Here is a 16,940-nt window from a genome sequence, read left to right on the forward strand (position 1 = left end):
TCCCTGCTTGGACGCCAATTACCAGAAAACCTCGTCCCTGCTTTAGGGCATCCCAATAGTCTCTTTAAAAAAAAAAAAAAGAAAAAAAAAAGGGTATGGCTAGATGTCTTCTGCGTTTACAACTGTGATCTGCCTGGGACATTCCTGTAGCCACCTGGCTGCAATGTAGTGGTTTCCCTCGGATTCTTGCTTTGGTTCCTGTGGGCTCTGGCACACAGTCCCAAGACACCGTCCCATGGACTCAGGGCAGAAGGTCTCTGGGTCAGATACCAGTTTCAGTTTCAACCCTGTCCTGAGGTGAGAGGCACCCACTTCTCACTCTTTTAATTAGGATGCAGAGAAACTCTTCCAAGGCTTCAGCTGATTCCCCACCCCCACCCCCCGCCCGCCACTAGAAGATACAAAATATGAGTTCAGTTGGGATGATGCTCCCTTGTCTGCCTACGGAGAACTGACGATGAAGGTAGTCTGATGGGTCCCTGCTCTGTCCTTGCCGCCTCCTGGGGTTCAGGGATTCAGCACCCCTTGGTGTGGTTATATTGTAAATGTCTTTGCCGCTTGAGCTCCTGGGAGGCTGACTCCGCTTCCCATTCACCATTTTACCCCCAGTGTTTAGCACCACGCCTGGCACTTAGGAGGCATTTTGGTGGCTGTCACACAGGATCTCACACAACCTGCACTGGCCTAGGAGAAAGGAGTTAGCAGGTAAAGTGCAAGGTGGGGAAGACTGGCCTTCAAGGCAGTAACTATGACCAGAAGAAAAGCAGACTTTTCTCCTAAGAGCATAAGACCTATTTTCTTGGAAAACGCCTAAAGGAGGTAGTATAATCTGTTAGGATCGTCCACGCTGGAGTAACACCAGGATTCCCATCTAGGCCCTTCTGAGCTGGGTGACTTTGGCACAGCTACTGAACCTCTGTACGCTTCAATCTGCTTGTCTGTGACACAGGGTGTCATGCATTCATTCACTATTTCAGTGAACAAATGCTTATTGAGCACCCACAGGATATGAGGCGCTGTCCTGGGCACTGGCATCACGGTAGTGAGCAAGTCTGACAAGGTCCCAATTCTCATGGAGCTTCACTTCTAGTGAAGGAGACATCTAATAAACAAGGAAACGGATAATTTCAAATAGAGGAAAGTACTGTGGAGAAGGTAAAGCAGGATGCTGGACAGAGAACGATGGGCGTATGTGTGCTGAAGGGCAACCGAGACGGGAAATACCAGGATATCCCTGCTAGAGTGGACAGGAATACTAAATGAGCTCAAGTGTTTAGCTTGCTTACTACCAAGTAATGGGCACTCTACCAAATTCAACTGTTTTTAGATTGCTCCCCATCCCTAAGCCGACTGCTTCTATTTCACCTCACGATGGCTGAGCCCCCACTACATGCCAGGGAGGGGAAGACAGAGGGCACTCAGCTGGAGCTCTCGGACTGGCAAAGAATGCAGCCAGTGCTCTATGAGAAGAGGAAGAGATGGTAAATTCCACCTGTAGAGTCAGCAAAGACTGCCACGCAATGTGGGCAGATGGATTGGAATGTTCCAGGAAGCCCATGGGGCGAGAGGAGGGCATGGCAGGTGGGGGGAGCAGCCTGAACAAAGTCCTGAAGACATGCGCCTGCTCAGCACGTCCAGGGAGCCGTGAGGCGCTCACAGCGGCTGCACACAGAGTGTGAGGGGGCGCCCCAAGAGACAGAGTATCTCCCGAGCAGCTCCCAATACTGCTCTCCGGGGGTCACGCTTGAAGCGTCTCCTCGGAAGATGGGAGGCGTGTGGGCGGGACGAGCAGGAGATGAGAAGGGCGTCAGGGCTCCACGTGGCGTCTACCGCACTGCCGGCACGCACAGTGGGAACCAGGCCTATGTTTAAAATAGCCTGGGTTCCGTGTGGCATTCCCCGAGGTGGCACACACAGATATCTCAGAGAAGCAAGAGAAGACAAACAGCCAGCGGTGGCTCAACATAAAGCCTGCGTGGCGGCCAGGCGGGCACCGGGCTGCTCCAGTGCGACTGTGGAGCATCAGTGCAAGTCTGACTCTCAGCTTGGAAGGCTACCCGAGGCACCCATGTATGGTGCCGGGGTCTGCAGGGAGCGGACGCACTCCCAAGCACAGCCGAGGGCTCCTTCTTCACCAAAATCAGACTCACTTGTCCAAGAGTCTAAGGCCTATGCCGGGGACAGTGAGAGGGCTTGGAACTAGGGAGACAGCGAACTACAAGGAGATTTCTTGTGCCTATCAGTAACTCAGGCACCCCCACCAGCTCACCTTCTCTGAGTGTAACTACGAAGCAGAGGTTTGTAAAAGGAAACCATTCAGATGGAGGCCTGGTTCCCTATTCATTACTCTGTCCTATCCCTGCCCTTGCAGTGAACACTCTTGTTAGGAGACCCCTCAGGAAATGGAGAAGGTAAGAAAGCTATCCCCACCCTACTCTTGCAAAAGCTCGTGATACAGCCATTAGGTCTGGACTGTAGGAATCTGCCCCTATGGGTGCAGAGAGCCAAGGAGATGAACATCACATCCAATTTACATTCAGCCAATCTTACCAGAGGCTCTCCCTGGATTCCACATCAGTTCTGTCAGATGACAGACAGGCACTAGCCTGGCCAGAAGAGAAGAAGATGACCTAAAACACATGAACACACCAAACAGGAGAGAGCCCAAAACAAAGAGAGAAAAGAGGAAGGGACACTGCAGGTCTCCACCCTTCGCATATCATCACCCAATCTCAAGACTGAACAAAGCCCACTGCTCTGAATCAAAGGGCTGCCCTAGGTACTGGCACATATGACATTGGGTAAAAGGCAGCTGTGGCCTTTGTCATGTTCAAAACATCTCCCCATAAACCACTAAACCTGAAGAACTTATCAAAGCTGTTTCTTTAGTCTGAGGTACTGCACTTCTGGCTGAGCCCCCAGAATGAAAAAATCAGTAGGTATCATAAGACAAGAGTAGGTCATGGGGCTACCATACGCCACTTGAACACAGATGAGTTTCTGGGTGAGCCAGCTGTCCTCTTAGAAGCTGATGGGACAAGGTAGATGGTTAAGTTTTGCTAGGGAAAGAGAAATGCTCATCTTTAAAGGGCCAGGTTTAGGGTCTAAGCAGAGGGTGCTGAAGGAAGCACATAAAGATCATTAAAGACACATTCTGCCTTCCTCCTGTTTTTTTCTGAGGCCAGCTCAGCTGTGACACTCAAATGACATCGTCCCACCACTTCAGACCTGTCCCATCCATTTGCAGGAGAACTTGATTATGGCTCACTTCTCAACACAAATCAGATGTCATAACATTTACTCATGATACCTGAAAAGCAATTGCTCTTCACTGGCCCAATTTCAGGGCTTAGCCAGAGCAAGATAATCCAAATACCCCAAAGGGCACCAGGGGAATGTTCCCCTTAGTATCGAATAAGGCCCAGTCACCCTCCAAAGCTGCGGAGTTGAGAGGTAAATGTCTACAATCTAGATGGCTCACTGCTGTCAGACTTTTCACCCTGGCTTTCAGACAGAGAAGAGCAGGAAGGGCACAGAGAAACCAAGGTTTGAATCCAGTCCTCCCACTTATTAACTGGGTCCCCCTGGGCAAAACTTACTCCACTGGGCCTCAGTTTCCTCATCAGTTAAACAGGGTTGATGATTCCAGGTTCTTTATGAAAGTAAAAGCATATGGCACATGGTAAATGCTCCTGAAGTGACTGCTTCTCTCAGGAAATGGTGTGTAAGACAGTGCCTGACACATCAGACTTCCACTCCACCTTGCTCTGCTCCCTTCCTCCTTCCTGGATTAGATGATGGCTCGGGCTCTCACTTCTGAGTCCCAATCAGAACTCCATCGCATATAGGATAGTACACGTATCAGACGGCCCTTCGACGTCGGCATGAGAAATTAACAAGAAACGTAGAGATCTTTTGCTTTCCCCACCCACTCACCCACTCGCTATTTAAAACGTTCTACTGCAGTCTTCACTCAGCCGGCCAGAGGGGTGGAGGGAGGGAATGACAGCAAAATAAACATTCCAGCTAACCACTTTGGGGAAAAGATGAGTGAATCCTTTCGGGGTTGTTTTTAAATTAAAAAACATTTGCTGTGAAACAATAGAGTCACTCCTCTCTACGAACTATTTTTAGGGCCCTTGACTGAAATACATGCAAGAAAGAAAAAAAAGAAGTTTAAAAAAAGAGGACAATTCTGTAGATGGGAGTTTCAGCAAAGCCTACGGAACTGCTCGCTTTACGCTCAGCTGGAAGGACTAGGTTCTTTTCCTTCCCAAACTGCTTCTCCGATCTCTGGGGTCTCACTTCCCCCAGCTTTACTGAGCTCTAACTGGCATGTATCACAGTGCGAGTTTAAGGTACGCTCTCATAATCTGGCACACGTAGTATAGAGGCTTTAAAATGTCTGCCACAATAAGGTTAACACATCCTTTACCTCACATAATTGCCTTTGGGCTGTTGCTCTTAGGATGTAAGTCTGACTGCTGCAGTGCTTGGAGTGCTGCTGGGACGAAGGGCTCTGGTGGCTAATCCTATACCTCTTCTTGCCCACTGGAGAGAACGGCAAGACCAGGCTTTAGAAATGGGGCTAGATTAACTGTAGGGGACCAGCAACCAACGTGGGAACGACCAGTCTCTGGAAAAGAAAAGATGCTCACCCACTTAGCTCTTACTCATCTCAACTGGAACGAACGGTCACAACATGGCTGTAAAGGGCGCTCCTGCTGGGGGTTAAAAGCAGACGCGCAAATCAGGCCCACCATAGGAATGAAAAAACTGCCTGGAGGAGGAGGGTAGGACTCCATGAATCTGACATAACTCTGTATTAGAGGCTTTATTTTCTCTTTCATTCCAACTCCTCCTCCCCTCCCCTCCAGTGAAGAACAGTAATGGCATTGAAATCCACAGATAATCCTTAAATCTCGGTGGCAGCTCCAGTTCTAAACTCCTCCCTCACACTGACGGCTTTAACAGCTGTTAACAAGTCACAACAAGGACCTCTCTTGCTCCAGCCTGGAATAGCAGTATCCTCTCCCTTGGCCTACCCAAATCAGACCCGGCCTTCAAAGGTACGTCCTCCACGCACGTTGTGCGGAACCCTCTGGCCTCCAGAGACTATTCCGTATTCACCCCTCAGACTCACAGAGCCTGGTGCGGCCCATAGGGCCGCGGGGACCTTAGTGGTGTGCTACTGCTCCCGGGGGAGCGGGACACAGGTACAGTCTGGAGGGCCGGTGAGGCCAGCCGAGCCAGAGGCTGCCTCCGTAGGGAAATACGCACTAACGACCGCCATGGATGCGCGGCAGGGGCAGAGCTGGCGCGAGGGGCAGGGTGGCAGCCTTAAGCAGTGAGCCGTGTCCACGAACAGGACAATACATCACAAAGTCCAAGCTTGGGAAGGGCCAGGCAGGCCGGGAAGTGGAGTGCAAGGGGGACAGGCCTGAGATCAGGATGGAGGCTGTGAACAGTGGTGGGCACCGAAGCCTCTTCGTAAAGTCCTGGCTGTGGGGTTTAGGGCACAGACCGTAAGGTACAAGGGAGCCAGGGGCACATGACTAGGTACGAAGCACTTGACATGAAAGGCATTTCCCTGGCACTGGTCACCGGCTACTCCGCGTGTCTCTTGCGGTGGGATTAACCCTGTAGGATTCTTGGCTTTTCCTCCTCTAGACCAAGAGCTGTTGCTCGAGGGCGTATCTTGTGACTCAACACTTCCAACCCTGCTTAGCAGCTGTGAGTCTATTTGTGAAATGAAGATAGAAGGGATTCGCATTTTGCCTCCATTTCTTGTACCTCAATCACCTTCCCCTTGGTGAGGACAGTCCTATTTAGGTTTTAGTGGGAGGCTGCCTAGGTTCCCAGATGGCAGGCCCCGGAATGAGGGCTGGCTGGCTCTGGTGCATCCAGGGTGACCCTAAGGACACCGCATTCCTTCTCTCAGTGGTAACACAAACACTGCGGACGTGTACTCCTAGCAGCCTCTGGTCTTTATCTGTGTTTCTGTTTTGCTTTTTTGGTTGGGGCTAAGAATGTGGGAGTTTGCCCGTACCATAATCCTCTACCGGTACACTTCCAGGCCCGCAGGACAGAGGTGGCAAAAGGCATGAGGGGATGTGTGGAGCCCCTCCTCTGGTGGCCCGCCAGCCGATCGGGGGCCCATCGCCTCACTTTGCGGGCGCAGAGCCTGCCTCCCCCCTCCAGGCCCCACTGCTTTCCCAGAAGCCAGCCACAAGTTCACATCAAGCAACAAGCGGCAATTACAAACTAATGCCTGCTGGAAATATCTTTCTAGTGTCAAGCAGCCATCAAAAGCACTTAAGGAAATCATAAAAGGGAGGTGAGAGAATTCTTGGGGAAGAGCTATAGGATAGGGAGGGCAGAAGGGAAGGCATCGGCCCACCTCCGACCTTGGAGGGAAAAACAGGCCATAAAAAGCAGAACTGGTTCTAAAGAATGAACCTGCCTTTGGGGAAACTGCAGAACACTGCATCGTTCAACCCTGCTCCTGCTGGAGCCAAAACACTTCAGGGTGCCTAGGAAACCTTTTGTTAACACAGAGTAAAATGACATTTTAAGCACTATGTATCTTTTTAAAAAATCATCTAGTGAGCATGCATCATATTTGGTAGTTATATACAATCTCTCATCCCACGTGGACTGCATCTCTGTGAAGAAGACATTATGCCTCCCCGTTTTACAGATGTGGAAACTGAGGCTCAGAAAGGTCAGTGACCTGTTCACGTTTGGAGCCCAGGTTTGTCCCACGGCAAAGCCACTGTTCTTCCCACCAAAGACAATGCTGGGCTGGGCTGGGCCCCTTGCCGGGTGTGCATGGTGCTGAGCCGCCTGCCGGCAGCTCTTACCGCAGGGTGCATCAGGCACTAGCGTGGCTGGTGTGGGGAGCCCCGTGGCCTTTCCTGTGCACTTGCTTAAAGGAGGAGGGAACTCAGCTCTCTTAAGTGGGCTAGCGGAGTCTCTTCGAGGGACTCTTTCTTCAGTCTTCTAGTTGTCAACGACCATGTGAAAGGGAAGGACTGGGCTCTGAAATAAGTAGCTACTGTCACGTTGGGAACGTCACTTTCCTCTCTATGTTTTAAATCCTCATGTAAAATGGGTCCAATAAACCCTATGTGAACACTAAATAAGATACTTATTAGAGTCCTTAGTTATAGCTGGCACAGGTCAACATAAATGATAGCTATTAAGAGTAATTTCTGCTTTATTTCAGATAAACGGTTTCAAAAAACACACAGATTTGGCATCAACCTGTTCTCATTCAGTTGGTGCCATTTACTGTTGAGGAAAAATGTAAAGCCCTTGCATTTGTTTCATGGCTAAGGACAACTATAACAGAATGGCCGTGGAAGTGCAGACAACTTGATTCAGGAAAGAGCAAGCCATATTCTCCCTGGGCCTGGTCCTCTCCCTTGCTGCTCAATCAACTCAGAGTAGACTCTAAGCACAGCTATTTAGAGACCAGAAACTTATATACGCATATGGCAGGAACCCTGAACATTTTAGGAGGCAAAAGACATGTGTAGGATGAATTAATGCAAATGGCTTTGCCTCTGGTTCTATAGTCCCCTGAAGGCACGTTTGCTAGAGGTACCCTCTTCAGATGGGCGGCTCCTCGGGAGAGCAGTGCAGGCTGGCTCCCAGGCTTACCCGCCTGCTTCACCGAGCAGGTAGCAGCTACCGGAAGGAGCACCGGGCAGATACTTTGTTCTCACCCTGGTTCCCCACTCTAACCCCAACAGTGGCGTGGAGACCCAGAGGTTCTTGGGTTTCAGTCTCCTACACTTCTGACTCAAAACGGCTCTGGTGGTAAACTGCATCTTCTTCTGTGATCTGTCCATGGAAACCTAAAGCCACCGCTGTAGGACACGGCTTCTAGCTGCACCGTTTCTGCACTCCTTTCAGAGACTAACCCTGCCCCTGGGCAAAAGTAAAATGTGCTTCACATCGCTGCCCCTGAGCAAATGGTGAACAATGGCACAGACTGCCCAGACATGCAGAGCTCCAAAAGTGTTTGCCTCTTGCTGTTCCCTTTTAGAGGCTGCAGCGGGCATTACTGGCATTTGAGTTTGCAATAATGGAGAATATGGGACTCAGAAATTCAACTCAGAACCAGATCCATTTGTGTTTTAAACACAATATTCCTACAGAATCTCCTATAAAACAGTAGACTTTTCAGTATAGGACAAGTGTTAGTAGATTGCTGGCATCGAGGAAGCAAAGAACAATAACTTTTAAGGTTATTCCATTGGTCTTATCTGGGCTTAGATTTCTAGGTAGATTTGGAAAAACTAGTTCTTTCAAGTCTGTCTTTTGGGTATTGACAGAAGAGCCAGGTGATGCACTGTGCAAAAGTTAAGGCTGCAGAGACTCGGAGGGGAAAGCATTCCCTATGAAACAGAAAAGGACAAATATTGAAATTCCAGTCTAGATTCTGATAGATTTTTTAGCAATAAAAACCTGGTGCGATTTAAGATCACTTAGATATAAAGAAAAATTCTGCTCTCCCCCAAGCCAAATTTTAGAAAGGGTCTTGCCCTTTTCTGTTAAAAGAAAAACATTTCCAGACCCCTTCATCTATGTGTATATTGCATATCTGTGTGTATACTAAGTCAGTAGTCCTAAACTGAGTAGACAATTTTTATCAAGGGGCAACTCCTGATATTTAAAAGATTTAGCTGGAATAGGTGATATAAAAATGTAGGATTTTATAGACATTTAGGCTATTCTTCTATTCTGTAAACCACCGTGTTACCTCCTTTTTAGCTTAGTTATGAATGAAGATTCCTAAGAATGGGTCTCACAGATTATCTTCCAGGTACCCTTTCACCACCGCAATCCTGAGCCTTGGAAATATTTGGCATAGATGTATCTAAAAAGATACCACCCTAAGTATCCCCGACAGACAGACAGGCTCAAGGTCTAGAGACTTATGGCCCACATATTGTTTCAAACATAGGGAAAACCATTTCTTGGATAGCTGAGTACCTCAGCCTCTCTCCACAAAGGAGCCACATTCTACCACAATCTGGCATTTCAAATTCTATGCCTATGATCACCCCTCTACTTCACAGACAGACTCTCAACGTAAAGATCAGTTCATGCAACTAGCCCCAAACCAAGCACCGTATGTTCCCCAGGGGCCCTGTGTCACTATTCACCCTCAATGTCAAAAAGGCAGTGACAGTGTGTGGCTGACTGATGGGGTGATTTTGTTGGCACCAAGCATAATAGCAACCTTGCCGGCTGTGCACATGAAGGCAAGATCATCTTGGGATACCCCAGAACCTGGATCCCTCAATCAGCTAAGCTTTCCATCTTCCCTTTCTAACAAAATCGGACTATAATTTGTGCCCCTTCAGCTGGCCCAAACACACATTCATAAAGAAACCTGCTTGCACAGGTTTGCTGACATGCACGGCGAATTACCTCCAGTGTGTCCTTCCAGGAAAGGGCCAGACTCATTTCAGGCACACAATTCATTCTGACCAAAACATTCTATCTGCTGCATGAATGCAAAAACATATGCATACACACAGGGTGTCCCTCATTTCCTCTGGAGTAATGGGAGCCTGGGCAATACTTTAGGTATTCATTTTCCAACATAAATTAGAATGGAGCATCAAAAACACCAGTGACATCTGCACGGATACAAAATGTACTCATTATGGTCGGTGCTATTACAATGAAAGGAAATGCATTCATAATGGCAGGACATTTTAAATAATGTGTTGCTGGATTCTCTGTTCATAAAAGCAATAATGAAGAAACAGGAGTGGGTCAAATAAATTAACATGAGTAATAGGGGCATGGGGTGGCTTCAAGGGCTCTGGGCCATTACAGTGAGATGGCACACTTACTGGATCCACAGGGAGACAGTTACGAGAGTTTAAAGGTAGAAGAGGCAAGAAGAGCATCTGGCTGGCATTCTGGAGAACTGACATTGGAGTCCCGGCTCTGCGCTATGCTAGCTTTGTGATCCCATGCGAGTTAGGCCAACATCTCCCTACACCTCAGATTGCTCACCTATCAAATAAGGAGAGCCTCCCTCTCAGGACTGCAAGAGGAGGAAGTAAGAGAACAATGCAAAGTGCTTAGCATAGTCTGGGTTGTACTAAGCACACAATCAACATTAGCTTTCATTTTTTGTGTTATTATTGCTACATAAAGGTACAGCTCTGTGATTGCAGGATCTCAGTTTCTTCTTCTCTAAAGTGGAGCCAATAACACCTGCTCTTCCTACTTATAAGCTTATCATGAGGAGCAAGTAAAATGAAATGTGTGTGGCAGATACTACTGTTGGGTTGATTTAGTGACTGCTAACTTGCTTCCCTTGCTGGTTTCTACTCTGGAGGGTAGAAGGGTTAAGTATCTGCACACAAAGCCTCTACTGCAGTGCGGGGTAGGGGGCATGTGCCTGGTCCAAGCCCATGACATGGAAGGATAAGTCTTCTGGTTTGGGTGGGGGTGCTCCTTGGGGATATGTTTACTTTTCTGATTAATAGATATGGCCCTTTTTCTGACCGCTGTTTCATGCTTGAACACAGATACGATACTCAAAGCTGCAGCCCCTTTTCAATCATAAGGCAACAAGCCCAGGGAGTCTCAGAGACACGTGGCAGTATTGACATCATTAGGCACTGAAGCAAAGCCAGCAGTCACCTCCCTCCAAACTTAATAGGTGAAACAAATAAACCTCTGTTTGCTTAAGCTACTGATACCAGAGTTTTCCTCAAAGCTGAACACAATTCTGATACGATGCATAAAAGTACTCTGGAGAATTAAAAGTCTTTCATATAAATATATGATCACTCCTCTGCCAAGAATTTCATTCCCTTGGACGCATCTGGCTAATTTATATATGTCCTTTAAACTTAGATTTAGTAAGATCTCCTCTAGGAAGCTTTCCAAAACCCTATCCCTAGCCCCACTGTGTGGACTTCTCAAAACACTCCATAAACACCTCTATTGGTACATGTTACACTGCTTTGTAATGATCCATTTACTTGTTTCTTTGTTCTCCAGATGGTTAAAATGTCTCAACAGCAAGGATTCTTATTTTAGTCATTTAAAAAATTTCCTAGCACTTTGCATTATACCTGGCACACAGTGGATATCTCATTAAGGGTTTGTTGCAATACTGAATAAGCCAATGAAAGAGTGACCTGAAAGGCACGGAGTAAATGATAGCCTGTCTAGCTCTATTACCCATTCATATTTCTGAAACATGGTAAAGAGCTTTCTAATTCCTATTACTATGTTCAGGGTGTCTAGGTTAGGGAAGTACTGGTCTAGGCAGTGGTTTTTACTGTTTTAAAAGTTATTCCACTCGAACCTTGTTTGAGTTCATGGTACTCCCCCTATTTCTACTCCCTAAATTATTTTAGGCTGTGTATTTAGTCCCTACTTTTCTACAAAAAAATATATATATAATTTTATTTCCCTCTTTGTTGTTTTAGAATTTACCCCTTGTGATAACCAAAAACATCCTGGGAATAATCTCATTTGGCACCAAAACAAATGTTCACATCATCCAGCGGCTCCCTTCCTAGGTATCTAAGTTCTGTGTGACTGGGGCTTCTAGAGGCTTCCCGCTGATCCTGCCATATCTGGATCCTTACCAGCCTCGAATGCAGTGCTCCACTGCCCAGGCAGAGCCTAGGGTATGTGGTTCTCTCCCAGGAAACAGATGTAAACCCTGTGTCCACCTTTTTCCTATAAAGCCAACTTAGGTCCGTGACTTGTATAGATCACAGCTTTCTTAAAGTAAGATTACTAGCCCCATTGCCAAAATACCCAGAAAAATAATAGTATCAAACAATAAAATATCATCATTCAGATTATATATCAGAAACACTGCTCTGTTAAGCACATTAAAAAATGTCTAAGAGGTGAGGTGGTCTTCACCAGAGGCCAGCCTCTAGTCTGAACTTCCTGTTCCCTTTGCCTGCAATGCTCCCCGTGCGCACTGTTGCTTGACTAGGTCCTTTGTTCAGTCAGGTTTCAGCTCCGAAGTGGCCTCCTCAGCTCTTCTTTGAACACCTTGTCTACAGTAGTTTCTTCTCTCCGGTCCCTTTTAATCAAATCATTTTATTTCATTTCCTAACAATGATATCTGAGATTATTTTGTGTATTTAGTGGTTTACCAGTGCTTTTGTTTCTTTTTTTGTTTTTGTTTTTTGGTCTATCTCTTTCCACTGGAGTTAAATTCTACCTGAGAAAGGACCTCATCTCTGTCTTGTTCACCCTGTATCCTCAGCAACAGGAGCTGTGCGGGGCATAATATGGATGCTTAAAAAACATGTGCTGAATAGAAGTAAGAAGAAAGTGAGCAGCTTAGTAAATCTACTTTGCTGGCCTTTATTTGAGCTTCCTTTTGGGAGTGGGAATGAGGATGGGTTTGGTGGCCACAATGAATACTTTGAGATGGTGAGGTTGGCTCTGAGAGGCTCTGTGTGGTTATGGAAAGAACCATTGTCCTGTCCTGCCGCTTACAAGATGTACGAGAATTGGAACATGTCCCTTAATCTCTCTGAGCTTCAGTTTTGTCATCTGTATAGTAAAGTGTTTCAGAGGATCAGTATAACAATTAAATGAGACAGTGATAGCACACAGTAAGTAAATCTGTTCCCCTCAGCCTGTCCTTTAAGGCTGTAAAAAAGAGGAAGCAGTCCAGTAGCTCTGGGAAAGTGGTCTGATGCTTTTTCCCATTTGGGCAGTCACCTTAGCAACCATGATGACTGTTCACAGAGATACCGTCTACCTGCTGTTTCAGGGAGTCTTAGCCTACTGGCCAATTTTGAAGTCCTGAGTACATTTTCAAAACACTAAGCACAAGTCTACTTTGCAAGATTAGTAGAGATTTATTCCTCTCTTCTCAACTTTGTATCAACTTATATTAAACCGAGGGTTGATGTTATTCCACAGAGGTAAGCTTATAAATCCGCTTTAAAAAACTCTGGGTGCTGAGCCACAACATGTGCTTCCTCTAGGCTCATTAAAACCAGAACATTCAAAGCCATCAAAAATCTGTGTTCTCCAGGCCTGCCACAGACACTTTTGGTGACATCATCCTTGACAGCTATTTGCCTATTTAAACACAGTCAATTCTTCACACTGAATTTATTCTGCCCACTCATCTGTTAATTCAACAAGCATTAATTGAGTGCCAACTGCATGTCTAGCCCTAGTAATCAGAATCAGCACACATTGGCAGTTACCAAATGTTAAGCACCATGCCTAACCCCTTATGAGCATCAGGTCATTCAATCTGCATTTCACCCCACAGGCATCAAGATTATCCCCATTTAATAGGCCAGAAAACTAAAGCTGGAGAGTTTACATAAATTGCTTAAGTGGGCAATAAAGGGTGGGTCAGTGCTCCGACCTATCTTTCTGACATCAAACCCCACCCTGTTAATCACAATACTCCAGTTAAGTTAGGCCTTGAACATGCATTTGGTACTTACCAAGGTGACAGCCGCTTTCCTGAATTAAAAAGAAACAAGGCTGGGCTGTGATCTTCCTCAGGATAGGATTTCCATCTTACTCTTCTTTGCATTCCCAACCCCCCAAACTATGCCAATAGTGCTTGCTGAACTGATGATGAGCATGTGGCTCCTGTTCTCAAAGATATAGTACAGCCAAATAGACAAGGTGGTATGAAAGACCTTAAAATATGGGCGCCTGGGTGGCTCAGTTGGTTGGGCGACTGCCTTCGGCTCAGGTCATGATCCTGGAGTCCCTGGATCGAGTCCCGCGTCGGGCTCCCTGCTCGGCAGGGAGTCTGCTTCTCCATCTGACCCTCCCCCCTCTCATGTGCTCTCTCTCATTCTCTCTCTCTCAAATAAATAAACAAAATCTTTAAAAAAAAAAGAAAGACCTTAAAATAACAACATAAGAAGACCAAGGCACAAAACTGTACAGGGTACAAAAGATGTGAGTGATTACAACCAGGGAATGGGTTTAACTTTAAAACCAAGCAACAAGGGGCACCTGGGTGGCTCAGTTGTTAAGCGCCTGCCTTCGGCTCAGGTCATGGTCCCAGGGTCCTGGGATTGAGCCCCGCATCGGGCTCCCTGCTCGGCAGGAAGCCTGCTTCTCCCTCTCCCACTCCCCCTGCTTGTGTTCCCTCTCTCGCTGTGTCTCTCTCTGTCAAATAAATAAATCTTTAAAAAAAATAAAAAAATAAAACCAAGCAACAAAATGAGGAGACTGGACTAGCCCAGACATCACAGATGCTTCTAGGGATCTGGCAGGTAATGTGAACAAATGAATAAACTGGGCCAGGTGAAGACTGGTAAACTGGAAAGAGCATGCCCTATCTAAGGGGCCGGCTGGCCAATGTCATGGGAAAATATGGATCTAATATTGTCAGAATGTTTGAATTTTCAAAAGAAGCTAAAAATATCTATTTTTTGATGTGGAATTGTCCAATTTTTAAATGCTGGTAACTCATAAATTAAAAAAATACTTTATAAGCCAAACAAAACACTTCCTTAGGCTAGATTTGGCTGATGACCCATCAGTTTACAGTCTTTGGATCAGACTATATTTCACAATTTTTTAACCACTAATGACCCCTATATGCCCTCCAGGGGCTTCAGAATTAGAAAATCTGGTCTAACAAATAGCATTTTTGAATATTTAATTAGTTTTCTTGTATGAATTAAATAATCAATAACTGACAAATTAGGTCAGAAGGAGGGGAAACAGCTAACATAACTATGCCCTGTTATAGTTAAATGGAAGATTTCCCATTACAATTTCTGAAATACTGAAAACAGTCCACAGACTTTTATTTCTAGCTTCATAGATCCTCTTGGGATTTGAGAGCCCCTATTAGAAATCACTGGACTAAACTGAGCTCTAAGATCTGGTGGCAGTGACGCATAGTGGAAAAATGTGGGAATCTGATTCAGGCAGAACTGGACTGAATCCTAGCTATTGAACTTACTAGTTGAATGACCTTCAACAAATTATTCAGTTTTTTTTTACTTGTTTGCAAAATGGAAATAATTTGTGATCCATGTTTCTTCCTCACCATCACCATCTAATTAAAAGAAGCACCCCAGAAAACAGCCCATGTAACACCATTATAATGATTAAAACATTACCACCTCCAAAATGAACAAAAGGCCCTCTATCATGACCCGGAGCCATGACGATATATGCACACTGATGGAGGCACATGCACCTAGTACCTTTCATTACACCTTTCATCCAAGGAACTCCAAGTGCTTGATGACAGCCCTGAGACGTAAAGGTGGAGAGCCAGAAACTTGGTGTTTACGGATCTTGCCTGAAGCCATGGCCTGCCTTAGGTAAGCAGATGCCAGAGGGTCTATTCCTTAGCACCTCATGTTAAATGCCAAACAAAAAAACTGTATCTTTGTTACTGTCTCTAACATAATTTATTAATAACTGACTTCATCTGTACAGTGCTCTACTATTCACAAAATTATCATTTGCTCCTCGCAAAGCACCCAGGGAGGCCGGTGAGGAACAAGTCAAGCCCATTCTGTGAATCAGGGAACATGTTCTAAGAAGTTGGAACTGTTCATAGTCACCCAATTAGCAAGACATGGAAGTAGCTCCTGAGATTTCAAATTGTTTTTCTCATACACCCTGGCCTGTAAGAGGTCACAGCAAATGAAGACAGTGTGCTATTAGGAGCCACATGAGTGATCACTATTCTGTTTTTCTGTGAAATGTTAGCTGAATAAGAAATGGAATGGAATTTGTCTGCGATGGGACACTAGATGTAGGCACTTAGGGGTACTCTCTTGTCTAATTATCAAAAACTGTGTTAAGAAAGACTAAATTATCATCTTAGATTATGTACTAGTTTGCCTCTAGGGTAGCATAGCAGAATTTCATTCAATTTTGCTTACCTTTCCCAATTTACTCTGCTGGGCCCTGCCCCCTCCTTGCGGAGGAGAAGCCCTGCAAACCACAGGTCTCTTCCTCCACCCCCACATACCCTTTGTTACTGGAGCTGTCTGCGTGAGGTATGACCACCTAACTCAAGGGCAGCTAATTACTAGACGTGAATTAGCTGGGTTTTCTCTTGAGACTGTGATGAGGCAATTTTGAATCCTGCCTCAGAAAACCGCTGTACAGCTGGATCCGAAGCAGTGTCAGGGCGAGCAGGAATTATAAGGGAAGATGAGGGACAGGAGTAAACACAAGAGGCTGCTCTGTCATGGGGAAAGAGAAGCAGGAAGGACAGACAAAAATGGAGCCTGAGAGTCTTAACCAGTTCCCATCCTGTCTCCACCAGGCACAGGAACACTTCCTTGAATGGGGTTCTGTGAAATGCCCTTTCCATGCCCCACTGTGGATCTGAACTAGTCTGGGTGGGTTTCTGCTCCTTACCAGCAGTCTCTAATAAGAAGCCGCAGTTAGAATACAGAATAGCTGAAGACTAGGAGGCTGTTAAAAAGAAACTAAATCTTTCTTTTAGATTGCAGAGAGGGAGAGAATGAATGAATGAATGAACGAACGAACGAACGAACAAATGAAATTCCAAGTTGAACAGGCCCCCAAATATGGCCTCAATATATGCCAAATTTATTTCTATTATGTTCATGCTCTTTTTAGAACCAGAAGAATGAAATGAATGGTGGCAAAGCTCTCTTCTTACAGAATAAAGCACAATGCCGACCAAGGACATAACTAGTCATATAGCATACAGTTTCCCCTGGTGAACGAACCGTGGCTCCAAATCCCCTTGTAATGAACAGAGTTTACTATTCTGAGTCCATTCTCCACCCTTCCCCAATCCACTTCCAGCTGTAAAGCTCTGAGCAGGCTGCTGGTTTGAATGGGTCACCATCTGTGACATCTTCCCAGTTTGCTAGGAAGAACTACTTTTTACTCTGCCTCCCATAGCACTTAACACATTTCTCCACGTGGTTCTCATA

The 16,940-nt window shown here is 46.0% G+C and overlaps 1 protein-coding gene and 1 long non-coding RNA gene across 5 annotated transcripts in view; both read right to left on the bottom strand.

Annotated features, from left to right (window-relative positions):
• The window catches only part of TRIM44 (tripartite motif containing 44), a 110,043-nt gene that overhangs the window by 16,299 nt on the left and 76,804 nt on the right, over positions 1-16,940 (bottom strand). The window lies entirely within an intron of this gene.
• The window catches only part of LOC145716149 (uncharacterized), a 33,353-nt gene that overhangs the window by 4,474 nt on the left and 11,939 nt on the right, over positions 1-16,940 (bottom strand). The window contains exons 3-4 of the long non-coding RNA XR_014138591.1: positions 13,898-16,883; positions 31-13,685 (exon numbers count right to left, since the gene is read on the bottom strand). This is a non-coding gene — a long non-coding RNA (uncharacterized LOC145716149). The remainder of the gene's footprint in view (positions 1-30; positions 13,686-13,897; positions 16,884-16,940) is intronic.

The sequence above is a fragment of the Leptonychotes weddellii genome, chromosome 11 (assembly GCF_054177405.1).
Source record: "Leptonychotes weddellii isolate Sample4059 chromosome 11, ASM5417740v2, whole genome shotgun sequence".
Taxonomy (NCBI): Eukaryota; Metazoa; Chordata; class Mammalia; order Carnivora; family Phocidae; genus Leptonychotes; species Leptonychotes weddellii.